Here is a 15,529-nt window from a genome sequence, read left to right on the forward strand (position 1 = left end):
GTACCGGGGGCGGCAAGGGAGCCGAAGTTGTGTCCGGACGCGGTATGGGAGTTGGTAACTTAAGTATCTTGTATTGGATTCGGAGATCGTTGGCGCCATCAACGTGGTTGGCATATCAGAAGGTATGGAAGTCGTGGTTTCTTTTTCAGGATGATTGGTGTGCTGGGGGGCTGTCTTGGGTTAGAGAGGAGGCATTAATATGCTATGTGTCGGAGTTGTTAGAGAAGGGCGTTTCTAGGGCTGGGGTTCAGAGGTCATTGTCTGCATTATCATTCCTGTTTAAACTTTGTGGTGGGGTAGATGATGCAGTCGTTTATCGTTAGGCAGGCTGTTAAGGGATATCTTAGGCGGGGGGGGTCTGTGTCGTTCAACTTGTTACAAGAGTTGTTGGAGATTTTACCAGCGGTGTGTGTGTCAGAGTATGAACGGGTTTTATTTCGTGTGGTTTTCTCCTAGGCATGTTTTGGGGCTTTTCGGGTAGGGGAGTTGGTTAGTCCCAGTAAGAGTAGCCCTGGGGGTATTCAATGGCATCAGGTTACGCTGGGGAAGGAAGATTTGCAAATTACTTTGGTAGGGTCGAAAACTGATAGGTCTGGAAGGGGATTTTTGGTGACGTTGCGAAGGCTGGGGGTCAGTGTTTATTCATGCGGATGGGTCCCCCCTAACTAGATATCAATTTGTGGCAGTTTTTCGCAAATGTATCAAGGGACTGGGGTTAAAAGAAGGGGAGTATTGTTCACACTCCTTCCGTATAGGGGCAGCTACGGAAACGGCCAGGTGGGTTATGTCAGTAGATGAGGTGAAGCGCATTGGTATGTGGGAGTCGCGGCGTTTCCGGTCATACGTACGACTACATAGAGTGGAGCGGTAGGTGTGCGTGCCCTAGCAGGGAGGTCGTAGGCAGGAGTGTCAGTTTAGATAGAGGTCTGTTATTGTGTTTATTTTTCATTTATTGTGGATAGGTTCACGGAAGTGCGTGGTTTGGATGTTTGGCCATTCCTTCATCTATTGGGCGGAGAAGAGTGCGCAACTGCGCTTGGGTGGTAGGTCATTGTGGCTGAATGAGGATATGGTAAGTGTCAGAAGGTTAGGTTTTCGGGGGTTGCGTTGGGATAATGTAAGGTTCCGATTGGAAGGGGTGTTTAAAAAATGGGGGGTACCTGACGTGTTGGTGTTGCATGTGGGGGGTAACGATGTAGGTAGTTTTCCGATGCGGCCATTAATTAAGACTGTAAAAAGGGACTGTTATGGCTGTTGGACAAACATGCGGGTTGTCTGTTGGTTTGGTCTGAGATGGTCTGCAGATCAAGGTGGAGAAATGCAGTGTCGGTGCAGGCTCTTCTTCGTACACGGAAGATGATAAATTAGAGCGTCTCAAAGTTTGTGCGATTGAATGGAGGCTTGGTGGTACGTCATGACTTGTTGGAGGAGGAGGCGAGTTATTCGGTCCCGGATGGAGTGCACCTGACTGATTTGGGATTAGATGTGTTCAACTATGGTTTGGCAGAAATGGCTGGTTTTGCTGTGCGGATGTGGGGGGGCATGCCGACTTAAGGAGTCAAGCCGGCATGCGGTGGCGGGGTTCTTGGCAACAGCTAATTCAATTAGTAAAGTGGATAATAAGTTGATGAAAATGTGGTGGTTATTTGAGTCCGGAAGTTAAGAGGAATTATGCCAGGATCCTTCATGGGGTGGCCTCCCTTTTAGGACCTGGTTGGTTTCAATAAGTTTAATGGTTAGTCACCTCTGCTCGCGCCACTGGCTAGGAGGTTGGCGGCTAGTGGTTTTGGTAGTTGTGGCACAGCACGCCGAGCGTGCTTTCTGAGCATACATAATGGTAAAAATGGACCGGACGAGAATTCTTATGGAAAATATTGGTGGCAATATTTGGGATCGGTTGTCAAGAACTCTGCTCACCCATCATTTTAACCTGCACAAAAAATTGTTATATGATTTGTGTTTTAATAAAGTTTTGTTTTTGCAGATTGGTCACAGCCTTTATTGAAAAATGTTTTTACAATCGCCTACCAATTTAAAAAGTTGTATTTAGTTAGAGGGGGTTGGTCAGGCAGATTCCTTTACTTTCCTTTCATCTCAATTTTCACCTAGTCAGCAATTGCCTGGGTCATGCAAGCTGTCCTGTCATGTGTTGTGGTGGAGTGTTACTTAGATAGGATATACATAGATAGGATATACATAGATGGCTAGGAGATAGAAAGATATTAGCTAGAGGATAGTTATGAGTAGATAATAGATAGATATGAGATGGATAGCTATGGTGTCATTGGTCAGCACCATGCACTTGTGATGAGGTGACCGGAGGCAGGCCCCGCCCCGCCCCCCCATCTTGCTGATTGTAGTTTTTTTGAGAGCTGGAAACCCTGGTTGCTATGGGCCAAAAGAGGTACTAAATGAGGACCAAGAGGCAAAATACTTTGAGGAATAATTCCCAGAGACCCCTGGAGCAGAATTATGTATTTTAGGTTTTTTTTTTTGCTGCTCAGAATGACGGTTACACTTTAAGAACATAACCGGTTCATGTTAAGGATCAGTTTTTTTTTTTAAGAGAAAATTCAAGAATTTGGGAAATTTTACAATTTTAAGTTTCAAATGTTATACTTTTTAGACAGGCATAACAATTGTTTTTTTTTCCCTGAACCTTTTGCCATTTATCTCTATTGTATATTATTTTTTTTTATTTTTTTGTTTAAAGTTTTTAGTAGCAAATTCTCATTTTCAAGTTTGGTGAAAGCTAAATTATTGAACTATTTAGTATGGAAGTGCCCTATAAAAGCTTCCCCAGTGTTCCCCTTTTAATTTTTTTTTCTCAGGAATCAAACAAAAATGGATTTAACTTTTTAAATTTACATTTTTGTATAAGAATATTTAGCCCTAAAATGTGCACATTCAGAATGTTTTAGAGATAAATATACATCCACAAATTTTTCACCTGACATTTGGAAGTCAACTGCTGTCTCGCCACACAGTGATGTCCAGAACAGTTAGTGCTATTCGGTTTATGGCAGGCAGATTTGGCTACAAATGTTTCGTGGTGCTACAGTGTCTTTGAAGAGCCCATAAAATACCAGTACAATAGAAAACCCCTAAATATGACACATGACTTTGAAAAGTCACCCCTCAAGGAATTTATCTGCAGTTGTGGTGAGCATTTAAACCCCCCCAACATGCTGGCTAAAATTTGATACAAAATACTGTATATACTAGAGTATAAGCCAAGGTTTTTAGCACAAAAGTGTGCCTAACCTCAAACTCTGCTTATACTAGAGTCGAGAACAAAGTTGACTCTCCTTTCTGGTGCCCCCTGCATGTCGTCTTCTCCTCTTCCGTCAGTAGTGGCAGGAGCCAAAGCAAGAAGGACCGGCCTCTTGCGTTGAAAAGGCGAGTAATTTTTTTTTTTTTTTGGCTAGGCAAACTGGGGCCTGACTAGCTATATGCTGTGGGGGGGGGGGGGGGGGGGTTATATTGGGAGACTGACCAATGCATTTCCCACCCTTGGCTTATAATTGAGTCAATAGGTTTTCAGTAAAATTACGTTAGGTATCTCTGCTTATACTTGGGTCGGCTTATACGTGAGTATATACTTTAAATAGTGGAGAGTAAAATTTGCTGTTCTCAAATATGCCATATTAGTGCCAAATATATTGTCCTCAATTCAGGACAGCCCACAGAGTATTTGAATTGTTTGTCTAAAATGGCATGAGTATAGCAATACTTCGCTTTCGGGCCCTATTCTCACGAGTTTGGTTTTGAGCATTTTAACCCATGGGATGCTGGCCAAAATATATTCAAAGTAAATGGTGCAGAGAAACTTTATTTCTCAAATAACATGCCATGTTAGTGCCAATGTATTTTGCCCAACTCATGGCAATAAGCTAACAGAAGGGCTCAGTAGGGAGCAAGCAAAATATTAGTAGTTGGAGCTGTATTTTCAATAGTTGCGGTACCCCTGAGGCACCAATACAATAGAAACCCCTGAGAAGTGACCCCATTTTGAAAAGGGCACCCCTCGAAGTATGTACCTAGTGTTGTATGAGCATTTTAACCCCTGAGATGCTTGCCCAAATGTAATACAAAGTATATGGGGCAGTGTAAAATTGCATTGATTTCTGAAATATGCCATTGTAGTGACAAATGTATTTGGCCCAGCTCGTGTCATTCGAGAAACTCCCTAAAAATTCATTCTGCTGGTTGTCCTGGGTACCGCAATACCCCTTACGTGGCAATCTAAGGCAGGGCTCAAAAATGAATAACTGGCACTTGGAGCACAGCTTTTTGTTTTTCCTTTTTTGCCATGTAGCATTTGTAGATGCACTTAGGGATCAGTACAGTAGAAACACCTGAGACCTGACCCTATTTTGGAAACTATACCCCTCCATGAATTAATCTAGGGGAGCCCAAATAAAATGCATAATAGATAGTGCCTTGTAGAAAAAAAAAAAAAAATCCATTATGTCATTTTGTGCCCATCTCCTGCCACGGGAATCCAAAAATCATTATGCGTGTTCTCCCGGGTACAGCAATACCCTATATGGGGTAATCTACAGGCTGGGCAAACGGCAGGGCTTAGAAGGGAAGGTGAAGTATAAACTGTGCACAGTATACCGGGGTAAAATCTACCTCTAAAGGTCCAGGAATGTGTAAAAAATACAGAAACACTCTTTCATACATACTGTATATAATTGAGTATAAGCCAAGTTTTTCAGCACAAAAATGTGTTCTTCTGTCCAACGATGCACCTGGCTCCCTCTCTGTGTGGTGCCGTTGCTCGAGCTGTAACGTCAGTGTCTGCCAAAGGCGGCACGCACTAGAGCCAGCTGCTTACATCACAGCTAGAGTGACGACACCACACGGAGAGGGGGAGCCGGAACATTGTTGGACAGAAGAGGACCTCCTGGTTTGGCGTCGGAAGGGGAGTACACTTTTTTTATATAAATAGGCTGGGAATACCTCGGTGAGGGGCTGCATTCTAGATACAGGGGGCTGCAGGTTGTATACTGCAGGTTGTATGCACTGAGTGTCTGTATACTGGGGGCAGGCTGGGACCAATGCATTTGCTACCCTCGGTTTATACTCGCGTCAATGGATTTTTTTTTTTTTGTTTGTTTAAAATTGGGTACCTCGGCTTATACTCAAGTGAATACGGTAGTTCTTTTTTTTGGGGGGGCATGTTTCACAATGGTAAATGCTGTCCTTTGGAATGCCTTTTTGGAGCACACCCTGCACCATTATTGTGTTCTTCCCTTCTTGGCAGTTTGGGGAACTTCCAGTGTCAGACTGGTGTACCTTGGGCCCACCAGAGAAATTTTTGGGGGGCCCACCGCAGTGTGAATGCACACTAACCTTGTCCAATCATCGCTGGGAAAACATCTTATTGAATTACAGTGTACTGCGGCTGTAGCTCCATGTATGGCCGTGTACTGCCCCTGTAGCTCCATGTATGGCCGTGTACTGCCCCTGTAGCTCCATGTATGGCCGTGTACTGCCCCTGTAGCTCCATGTATGGCCGTGTACTGCCCCTGTAGCTCCATGTATGGCCGTGTACTGCCCCTGTAGCTCCATGTATGGCCGTGTACTGCCCCTGTAGCTCCATGTATGGCCGTGTACTGCCCCTGTAGCTCCATGTATGGCCGTGTACTGCCCCTGTAGCTCCATGTATGGCCGTGTACTGCCCCTGTAGCTCCATGTATGGCCGTGTACTGCCCCTGTAGCTCCATATGTATGTATGTATGTATGTATGTATGTATGTATGTGTACTGCCCCTGTAGCTCCATATGTATGTATGTATATGTACTGCCCCTGTAGCTCCATATGTATGTATGTATATGTACTGCCCCTGTAGCTCCATATGTATGTATGTATATGTACTGCCCCTGTAGCTCCATATGTATGTATGGCTGTGTACTGCGGCTGTAGCTATATACGTGTATGTATGTGTACTGCGGCTGTAGCTCCATACGTGTGTGTGTGTGTGTGTATGTATCTGTACTGCGGCTGTAGCTCCATACGTGTGTGTGTATGTATGTGTACTGCGGCTGTAGCTCCATAAGTAAAAGTTTTATTTTCTCCTAAGGACAGTCACAGCACAGGAGAAATGCTGCAGCATTGTGAGTTTAGGGGTAATACCCAGTCCCTCCAGTAGCCAGTATAGAGATAGGGCCTCCCCCCACCCCAGGATAGAAATAGGGCCTTCTTCCCCATCCACCCCAGGATAGAAATAGGGCCTCCCCCCCCCCCCTCCCAGGATAGACAGACACACAGACACAGGGCCTTCGGCTACGGGACACACAGCAGCTACGGGAACTCGCCTTCTCAATGAGACACAGGCCGCACTGAGTGTCGGCGCGGATGCGGTGACGTCACCGCCAAAACACAGGCCGCCGGGACCCACCAGACCAGCAGCAGACATCGCAGCGCCGGGTGGGACTGACCCGATTGCCGATGACACATGAGTGTCATTGCGTTATCACCATGTTATGTGACATCAAATGTACTCAGTGTGCTTGCGCCATACTAGTATGGCACTGAACACTAACTGCGGGAGCCTGCCCCATACTAGTATGGTGTGAAGGTGTTAAACTTGCTTTCATCGCTAAAATGAACTGTGGACCACTTCTCCTCTGACCACACAGCATTAATTGAGGGTTATTTTTTAATATGGTGGGGGGGGGGCTGGTTATATACTGGGAGGCATTTGCTTGTTGTTGGCTATATACTAGGGAGGCTGTGACCAATGCATTTCTCACCCTAGACTTAGACTCAAGTCAATAGGTTTTCCCAATTTTTTTGTGTTAAAATTAGGTTCCTCGGGGGGCAGTATATAAAATGAGATGGCCTAGTATATAAAATTCATGGGGCACCCAGTATATTAGAAAGGGCAATAAGTAGGTAAATCAATTCATTAAAGAGGGCCATATAAAAAATAATCCATGGGGGAACTATGTTTTGTGTAATTAATCCAAGGCACCATGTATAATTAGGGGAACAGTATTATTTTTTGAGGGGCTGTACTGTAGTCGTAATGTATTCTTTGGTATATGCAGGGTGCACAGAGTAGTTTTACTATGGGGTATATTTGGGGGGGGGGCACAGTGTGGTCAGTTTTATGTATATTATTTATGAGCACAGTGCGAGACATTTCTGTTATCCAGGTGATGGCCTAACTAATGATTTATTAAAGCAGGGCCCTGCCTAATGATATACTAAGGGGGACCCTGCATAATGGATTCTGGGTGCACAATGTGGTCAGTTGTGTGAGGGGTGTATATGATAGATGTAGGGGGCACAGCGTGGTCAGTTGTGTGATGGGTATATAATATATATATATATATATATATATATATATATATATATATATATATACACTCACCGGCCACTTTATTAGGTACACCATGCTAGTAACGGGTTGGACCCCCTTTTGCCTTCAGAACTGCCTCAATTCTTCGTGGCACAGATTCAACAAGGTGCTGGAAGCATTCCTCAGAGATTTTGGTCCATATTGACATGATGGCATCACACAGTTGCCGCAGATTTGTTGGCTGCACATCCATGATGCGAATCTCCCGTTCCACCACATCCCAAAGTTGCTCTATTGGATTGAGATCTGGTGACTGTGGAGGCCATTTGAGTACAGTGAACTCATTGTCATGTTCAAGAAACCAGTCTGAGATGATTCCAGCTTTATGACATGGCACATTATCCTGCTGAAAGTAACCATCAGATGTTGGGTACATTGTGGTCATAAAGGGATGGACATGGTCAGCAACAATACTCAGGTAGGCTGTGGCGTTGCAACGATGCTCAATTGGTACCAAGGGGCCCAAAGAGTGCCAAGAAAATATTCCCCACACCATGACACCACCACCACCAGCCTGAACCGTTGATACAAGGCAGGATGGATCCATGCTTTCATGTTGTTGATGCCAAATTCTGACCCTACCATCCGAATGTCGCAGCAGAAATCGAGACTCATCAGACCAGGCAACGTTTTTCCAATCTTCTACTGTCCAATTTCGATGAGCTTGTGCAAATTGTAGCCTCAGTTTCCTGTTCTTAGCTGAAAGGAGTGGCACCTGGTGTGGTCTTCTGCAGCCCATCTGCCTCAACGTTCGACGTACTGTGCGCTCAGAGATGCTCTTCTGCCTACCTTGGTTGTAACGGGTGGCGATTTGAGTCACTGTTGCCTTTCTATCAGCTCAAACCAGTCTGCCCATTCTCCTCTGACCTCTGGCATCAACAAGGCATTTCCGCCCACAGAACTGCCGCTCACTGGATGTTTTTTCTTTTTCGGACCATTCTCTGTAAACTGTAGAGATGGTTGTGCGTGAAAATCCCAGTACATCAGCAGTTTCTGAAATACTCAGACCAGCCCTTCTGGCACCAACAACCATGCCACGTTCAAAGGCACTCAAATAACCTTTCTTCCCCATACTGATGCTCGGTTTGAACTGCAGGAGATTGTCTTGACCATGTCTACATGCCTAAATGCACTGAGTTGCCGCCATGTGATTGGCTGATTAGAAATTAAGTGTTAACGAGCAGTTGGACAGGTGTACCTAATAAAGTGGCCAGTGAGTGTATGTGGGGGGCAGAGTGTGGCCAACACAACCAGTGACTGTCTTTATTACCTCTGTATCCAAACCATCCAAGTGTTAAAATCACTGTTTTCAGTGCTGACATTACATTTACAATTGACACTGAAGCAGCTTTGAATATCATAGACGACACTACATATGAACAGATGAAGATAAAACCAGTGCTCAAAACTGTTCACTCAAAGATCTCAGGATTCCGCTACCTACTGTGGGAACATTTGATGCTGAAATCAATTACAAAGACAAAATGCAGTCTTATTAACTACCAAATAGCAATGAGCCTTGGTCTCATTCAGATCATTCACACAATAACTGATCTAGCTCACATTAAACAAAGAGAAATGTGAATTTAACAAAACCTCTCTAGAGTTTTATGATCATATCTTTTCTGCTGTAGGAATACAGCCCGATCCTAAAAAAGCACAGGCAATAAAAATGGCCTCTGTTCTTGATAATGTCAGTGAAGTTCATTCAGATTTTTTATCTGTAAATATACTGCCCCTTATTCCCACTATCTGTGATAGATTACTGCTGTTTACCCAGTTAAACGCAGTTCTACCGCTGTATGTACCGTTTTGTGAGCGCCTGGGTCATAGTGATTATACTTTTTTTTTTTTTTTGCTGTGCTGCATATCTAATGGGGGCATTTGCTGGTAGACTACCAGGACGAAGACCAGAATGGACCAGGCCGACATAGAAGTAAACATCTACAACCTAATTTGAGCAGTAAATGATGTGCCTGCCCGAATGCAGCCAAGATGTGCAGTACAATGTATATTTACTGTGTGGTTATTTACATATATGGTATATTCACTGCTGGAACCTATTTATATACAGTATATGCTACATTAATCGCAGGTATATATTTATGGTATATAATTTTCAGGTATTTTCACTGGAGCGACATATCTTTCTATTTCCACTATAACTACTGCAGGTAGGCCTTATTGCAGATGATTACATAGAAGTTTCCCTCTTAGATTCCATTTTATGATTTTTAATTTTCATCTTGCGAACAGCTGTTCTTTAACTGTGACAGCCTCAAGAAGCTGACCCCCTTTCCCTCCGGGCCTGGTCATGGCCATTCCTCCTGCAGTACGCCCTTGATGCTGACATTTATTTCTACCAATTTGGGAACTGTACTAAGGGACACAGGGATACTTGACATGTTTATTTACAATGTGTGTTGAAGAGAAAGAGGAGGGATTTAAATTTTTAGCATTTTTTGTATCACTCATACAGTAATCTGCAATGCAGTTACCGTATATTGCATTATATTGCTAATATACTCCTTCACTAAAGTATGTCTCTCCCCAAAGGGTTAACCAGGGGCGGACTGGGAACATAAATTGTGCCTGGAAAAAATTCTAAAAGTGGTCCATTGTTGTGGTTGGCAAAATCGACAACCCCACATTTCACCTTAATAGAAAACAGGAACAACTTTTCACTAGTGAGCAAAGAATGGCAGTGGTAGATGGGGCAAAAACAAGAACAGTGCCACATGTTAAGTGAAAGATTCACTCAGATGCAATGTAAGTTGGAGTGCTTTAAGAGATCCTTTATCCCAGTTTCCTCACTAGAAGCATAGATGAATGCTAGAAACATAGAAGGATAAAGAAAATGTACTACAGGATAGAATATGTAGTTGGAGTTTATGTAATTTTATGAGAGTAAATGTTCCTGATAGACTGTAAGCTGCCACGCCCCGGGTTGCAGGGGCACTCCATCGGATCCATGGGAGGCCCCTGTCAGTGGCTGCACTAGTACTCAATGTGGCCGGAAACGAGTACTATCACTGACTGCAACCGAAATAGTGACTGCGATGCCGCGGAGTGCTTTCTGGCGCACAGCACACTAAGACCCTAGATGCGCAGCCGCGTCGTAACGTCATCACGCAACAGCACATCTCTCCCAGCGACAGGAGTCGGACACAGAATGAGTTGAGTAAAGTTTTTTTTTTACTGTTGGCAAAAGGTAGGCAAATACTGAAGGGGGGAGCTTAATAAAATATGGAAGGGAGGGAGGGCGGGCTTAATAAAATATGGAGGGGGGAATGGCAGTGTGCATGGGGGAGCCTTAATAAAATATGATGGGGGGGGCAGTGTGCATGGGGGGCCTTAATAAAATATGGGGGGGTGGTGGAATGACAGCTTGCATGGAGGGCCTCAATAAAATAAGGAGGGGGGAATGGCAGTGTGCATGGGGGGCCTTATTAAAATCTGGAGGGGGGTAGTGTGTATGACATTGTTTTATCCAGGTGTCATTATAAGTAAGTAACTGTGGTATTTTTAGGGGTGCAGTGAGGGGGATCTGCTTCCCAGAGTTGAACACATCTGCCAGAAAATTCTGCAACCAGATTTTACGATGATTCTGGACGTGAGGTACTAGATCCTACTTCTTCCTGTGTCAGATCAGTATTGTATTCACTGACTAACCATCTAGTGTGAGAGAGCTCTCACACTAGAGCTTATGTAATGTTATATCTATATGGACAGGGAGCCAGGTATGACTTATCTATGTGGAGCGGGGACGCCATAGTGGGGTTAATGTCATTAGTTCTTATAAAGGCTTTCAGCATTTCCTTATTGGAAGGTTGGTGCGAACACTTACACCCCTAACCACAGCCCAGCTACCAGCAGAAAGCAGAAAGGGGTAACTCTTATACTATCCATAACATTAATGCCCTGAGATAATGTCACCACTGCAGCCCCTGTACACAAACCAAGAGCCAAGCACTAGCAGAGAGGGAGGGAGAAAGGGCTTAGTATATCCTTTACTTCACTGCCCACATTAGTGCTTTCCTTATCCCAGAATATTTCTATGTAGTAGTAGGTGGGCCCCAGGTACACCAGTCTGACCTTGTATCTAAGTAAGGAAATTCTAGAGTAGCACATAAATGTGGGTGCGAATCCGTCAGACTATTGTCATGGTACATACTTCAGGAACAAGGCAGCACTCCAAAATTCAAGTGAAAAAGCAGGGTACAATACATGGAATAAAGAAACCCTGCTTTTACACTTGAATTTTGGAGTGCTGCCTTGTTCCTGAAGTATCTATCAAGAATCTATCTATTTATAATTTATATATATTATACTTTATATTTATGCATCTATACATCTATATTTTATCTATCTATAAATCTATATCATCTTCCATATTTAGATTCTATAATCAAGCAGTTAAAGTGTAACCATCATTTCAGAAAACGTTTGATATGTTGTAGGGCAGGTAATTTTAAGCACTTTTGCAATTGGATTAGTTACCCGAATCTTGCTCCTTTCTCTTGTATTCTGCAGACTTCCCCTAGATGTCAGCAATTTCATATATGGCTGTTTTTAAGAGAGAGGAACATGACTGAGTGCTGGAGCAGTGAGCTGTGAGGTGATGAGCTGTGAGCAGAGAGAGAGACACGCCCCCCTCTCTCTCTCTCACCTCACAGATCACTGCTCCAGCACTCAGTCATGTGCAGGGAGAAGCTCTAAATAATGTCGTAACCAAGAACCTACACTTTATCTCCCCCTCAGCTTTCCTACACTTGTGTATAAACAAATAATCCACACAGACAGAAACTGCAGCCCCTCTCCACCCATCACCTCAAGGAAGTGGCAGGAGACACTCTCCAAGTCTGAAAGCTGTCCTCTCATGTGCTGTGCTGGAGTGTTACATAGATAGGTAGGTACATAGAGAGTATATACATAGATGGATACATATATGATAGATAGATAGATAGATATAGATACAAAGATGGATATGAGAGATAGGATATACACAGATAGATGGATATAGATACACAGATATGATATGATATAGATAGGAGATAGAAAGATATTAGATAGAGGATAGATAGGAGTAGATCGACAGACAGGTAGATATGGGCTAAGTAGATAGATATGAGATAGATAGCTATGCTCTCATTGGTCAGCAGCAGGTGCTTGTAATGAGGTGACATGAGGCAGGCTCCGCCCCTCCATCTTGCTGATTGTAGTTTTTTGGAGAGCTGGAAACTATGGTTGCTATGGGCCAAAAAGGTACTAAATGAGGACCGAGATGCAAAATACTTTAAGGAATGATTCTCAGGGACACCTGGTGCAGAATTATGTATTTTAGTTTTTTTTTTTTTTTGCTCAGAAAGGTTACACTTTAAGTAATGTGAGTGTTGCAGGATGTTGCTCGGTGCTGAGGGAGTGTAAAGGGGTTTGAATCACCTAGAACTAGGGAGCAGATTGTGGCAGCCTCCGCTGTGCATCCTCCACAGCCTCAGGCTCCAGGAGAGCAGTGTTAGGATCAGTGGATCCTCTGGACCACCGCGGGAGATGTAACTAGCCAACACCTGGAACCGGAGCCTAGCGGCACCTGGTATTCACCTGAGCCCGCCGCGAAGCGGGTTGGACTTGCTGCGGCAGGATACCACTAGGTCGTTCCCAGGTGTGACTAGCCCACGGTGGCAGCCGAGGTCGAGGTACCTTAGCGGATGACAGGTCCAGGCACAGGGTCAGGGCAGGCGGCAGAGGTGCAACGTCAGGTCCAAGTCCGGGGTCAGCAACAGGAGGTCCAGGCAGGTGGGAACGGGAACACAGCAACACGGAGGAACTCGGGTAACACAGGACACAGGAGCGGGAACACACAGGAACGCAGGAATAATCGCTAGGAAGCTTTCTCTAAGGCTATGAGGCACAAAGATCCGGCAAGGGAAACAGGAAGAGGCAGGCTTATGAAGAATTGGGCAATATGGCCAGCGCCAATTAATGGCGCGCTGGCCCTTTAAATTTGGAGAAGGTGCCGCGCGCCCTAGCAGTCGGGGACGCGCGCGCACAGCGGAGGGGAGCGAGCCAGGAGCCGGGACGGGTGAGATGCGCTGGCGGGGGCAGGGCGGCACGGGTGAGCCCGCGACCCGCGATGTGGGTCGCGGGACCACCCGTGACAGTACCCCCCCCCCCTTCGGCCTCCCCCTCCTCCTAGGCTGGAGGAACCTCTGCAGAAGACTACGATCCAATATGTTGTCCTCTGGCTCCCACGACCTTTCTTCAGGCCCGAACCCCCTCCAGTCAACCAAGAAGAACCGCTTCCCCCTCACCGTCTTCATGTCCAAGATCTTTTTTACCTCATAGGTGTTGGTAGAGTCCGCCACTGGAGTAGGAGGAGGATCTTGCTGGGAGAAGCGATTCAAGATGACAGGCTTGAGCAGAGAGACATGAAAGGAGTTCGGGATGCGCATGGTGGGAGGAAGGCGCAGCTTATAGGCCACAGGGTTAATATGCTTCAGCACCTCAAATGGACCCAGATAGCGAGGGCCAAGCTTGTAGCTGGGAATCTTCAACCGGACATATTTTGAAGACAGCCACACTTTATCCCCTAGAGAGAAGATGGGAGGAGACCTGCGTTTTTTATCGGTCTGAGTCTTGGTGCGGGCAGAGGCCTGAAGCAGGGACTGACGAGTCTGTTCCCAAATAGCTTTAAGGTCCGTTACCAACTCTTCCACAGCAGGAACATCAGCAGACACGGAGAGAGGTAGGGGTGGACGTGGATGTCTTCCATATAGAACAAAGAAGGGTGATGCACCAGCAGACTCCGAATCCAGGGAGTTATATGAGAACTCTGCCCAAGGTAGCAAAGTGGACCAGTTATCCTGACGGGCAGAGACTAAGTGACGCAGGTAACAGCCCAAAGTCTGGTTAACTCTTTCAACCTGTCCATTAGACTGAGGATGGTACGCAGAAGAGAAGTCCAGTTTTATCTGCAGTTGATTACACAGGGCTCGCCAGAAGCGGGAGACAAACTGGACCCCTCGGTCCGAGACGATGTGCAACGGAAGTCCATGTAGGCGAAAGATGTAGGTGAAGAACTGGCTGGCAAGGTGTGGAGCAGACGGCAGGCCTGGCAGAGGAACAAAATGAGACATTTTGGAAAAGCGGTCGGTTACCACCCAGATTACGGTATTGCCAGATGATGGTGGCAGATCTGTAATAAAGTCCATAGCCACGTGAGACCACGGGCAGGTAGGCACGGGTAACGGTAACAGAAGACCAGCTGGTTTTTGTCGTGAGGGCTTATTACGAGCACAAGAGGTATAGGACCGCACAAAATCCCGAACGTCCTTGACCAAATCAGGCCACCAATAGAATCGGGAAATTAGGGCCACAGAGCGCTGCACCCCAGAGTGCCCAGCCACACGAGAAGAATGTCCCCAGGTCAGAACCCTCTTTCTAAGTCCAGGTCGCACATAAGTCTTGCCGGGAGGTAATTGCTGGAGGTCCACCGGCGCTGCCAGCACAAGTCTCTCAGGAGGAACGATGTATCTCGGGGCACAGTCCTCCCCCATAACATCCGAAGCACGGGACAAGGCGTCAGCCTTGATGTTTTTCTCGGCAGGGCGAAAATGGATTTGGAAGTCAAAACGGGAAAAGAAGAGAGACCACCGGGCTTGACGCGGGTTCAACCGCTGAGCCGACTGTAGGTATTGGAGGTTCTTGTGGTCAGTGTAGATGCTGACTGGAAATCTGGCTCCCTCCAACAGATGACGCCACTCCTCCAAGGCAAGCTTGATGGCCAGAAGCTCACGATCTCCAATAGAATAATTCCTCTCTGCAGGGGAGAAAATTTTGGAGAAGAAGCCGCAAGATAGAGTTCGGCCCCTAGGCCCCTTCTGAGTAAGGACCGCTCTAGCTCCTACGGAAGAGGCATCAACCTACACAAAAAATGGCTTCTCGGTATCTGGTCTGGTAAGGACAGAAGCAGAGGAAAAAGCAGACTTTAGTCTCGTGAAGGCCTCGTCAGCCTCTGGGGGCCAGGCACGAGAATTGACACCTTTCTTCGTTAGCGCCACCATAGGAGCTACCAGAGTCGAGAAGTGAGGAATGAATTGTCTATAATAATTAGCGAAGCCCAGGAATCTTTGAATAGCCCGTAGTCCCACTGGG

Source organism: Engystomops pustulosus, chromosome 2, assembly GCF_040894005.1.
Source record: "Engystomops pustulosus chromosome 2, aEngPut4.maternal, whole genome shotgun sequence".
NCBI classification, from domain to species: Eukaryota; Metazoa; Chordata; class Amphibia; order Anura; family Leptodactylidae; genus Engystomops; species Engystomops pustulosus.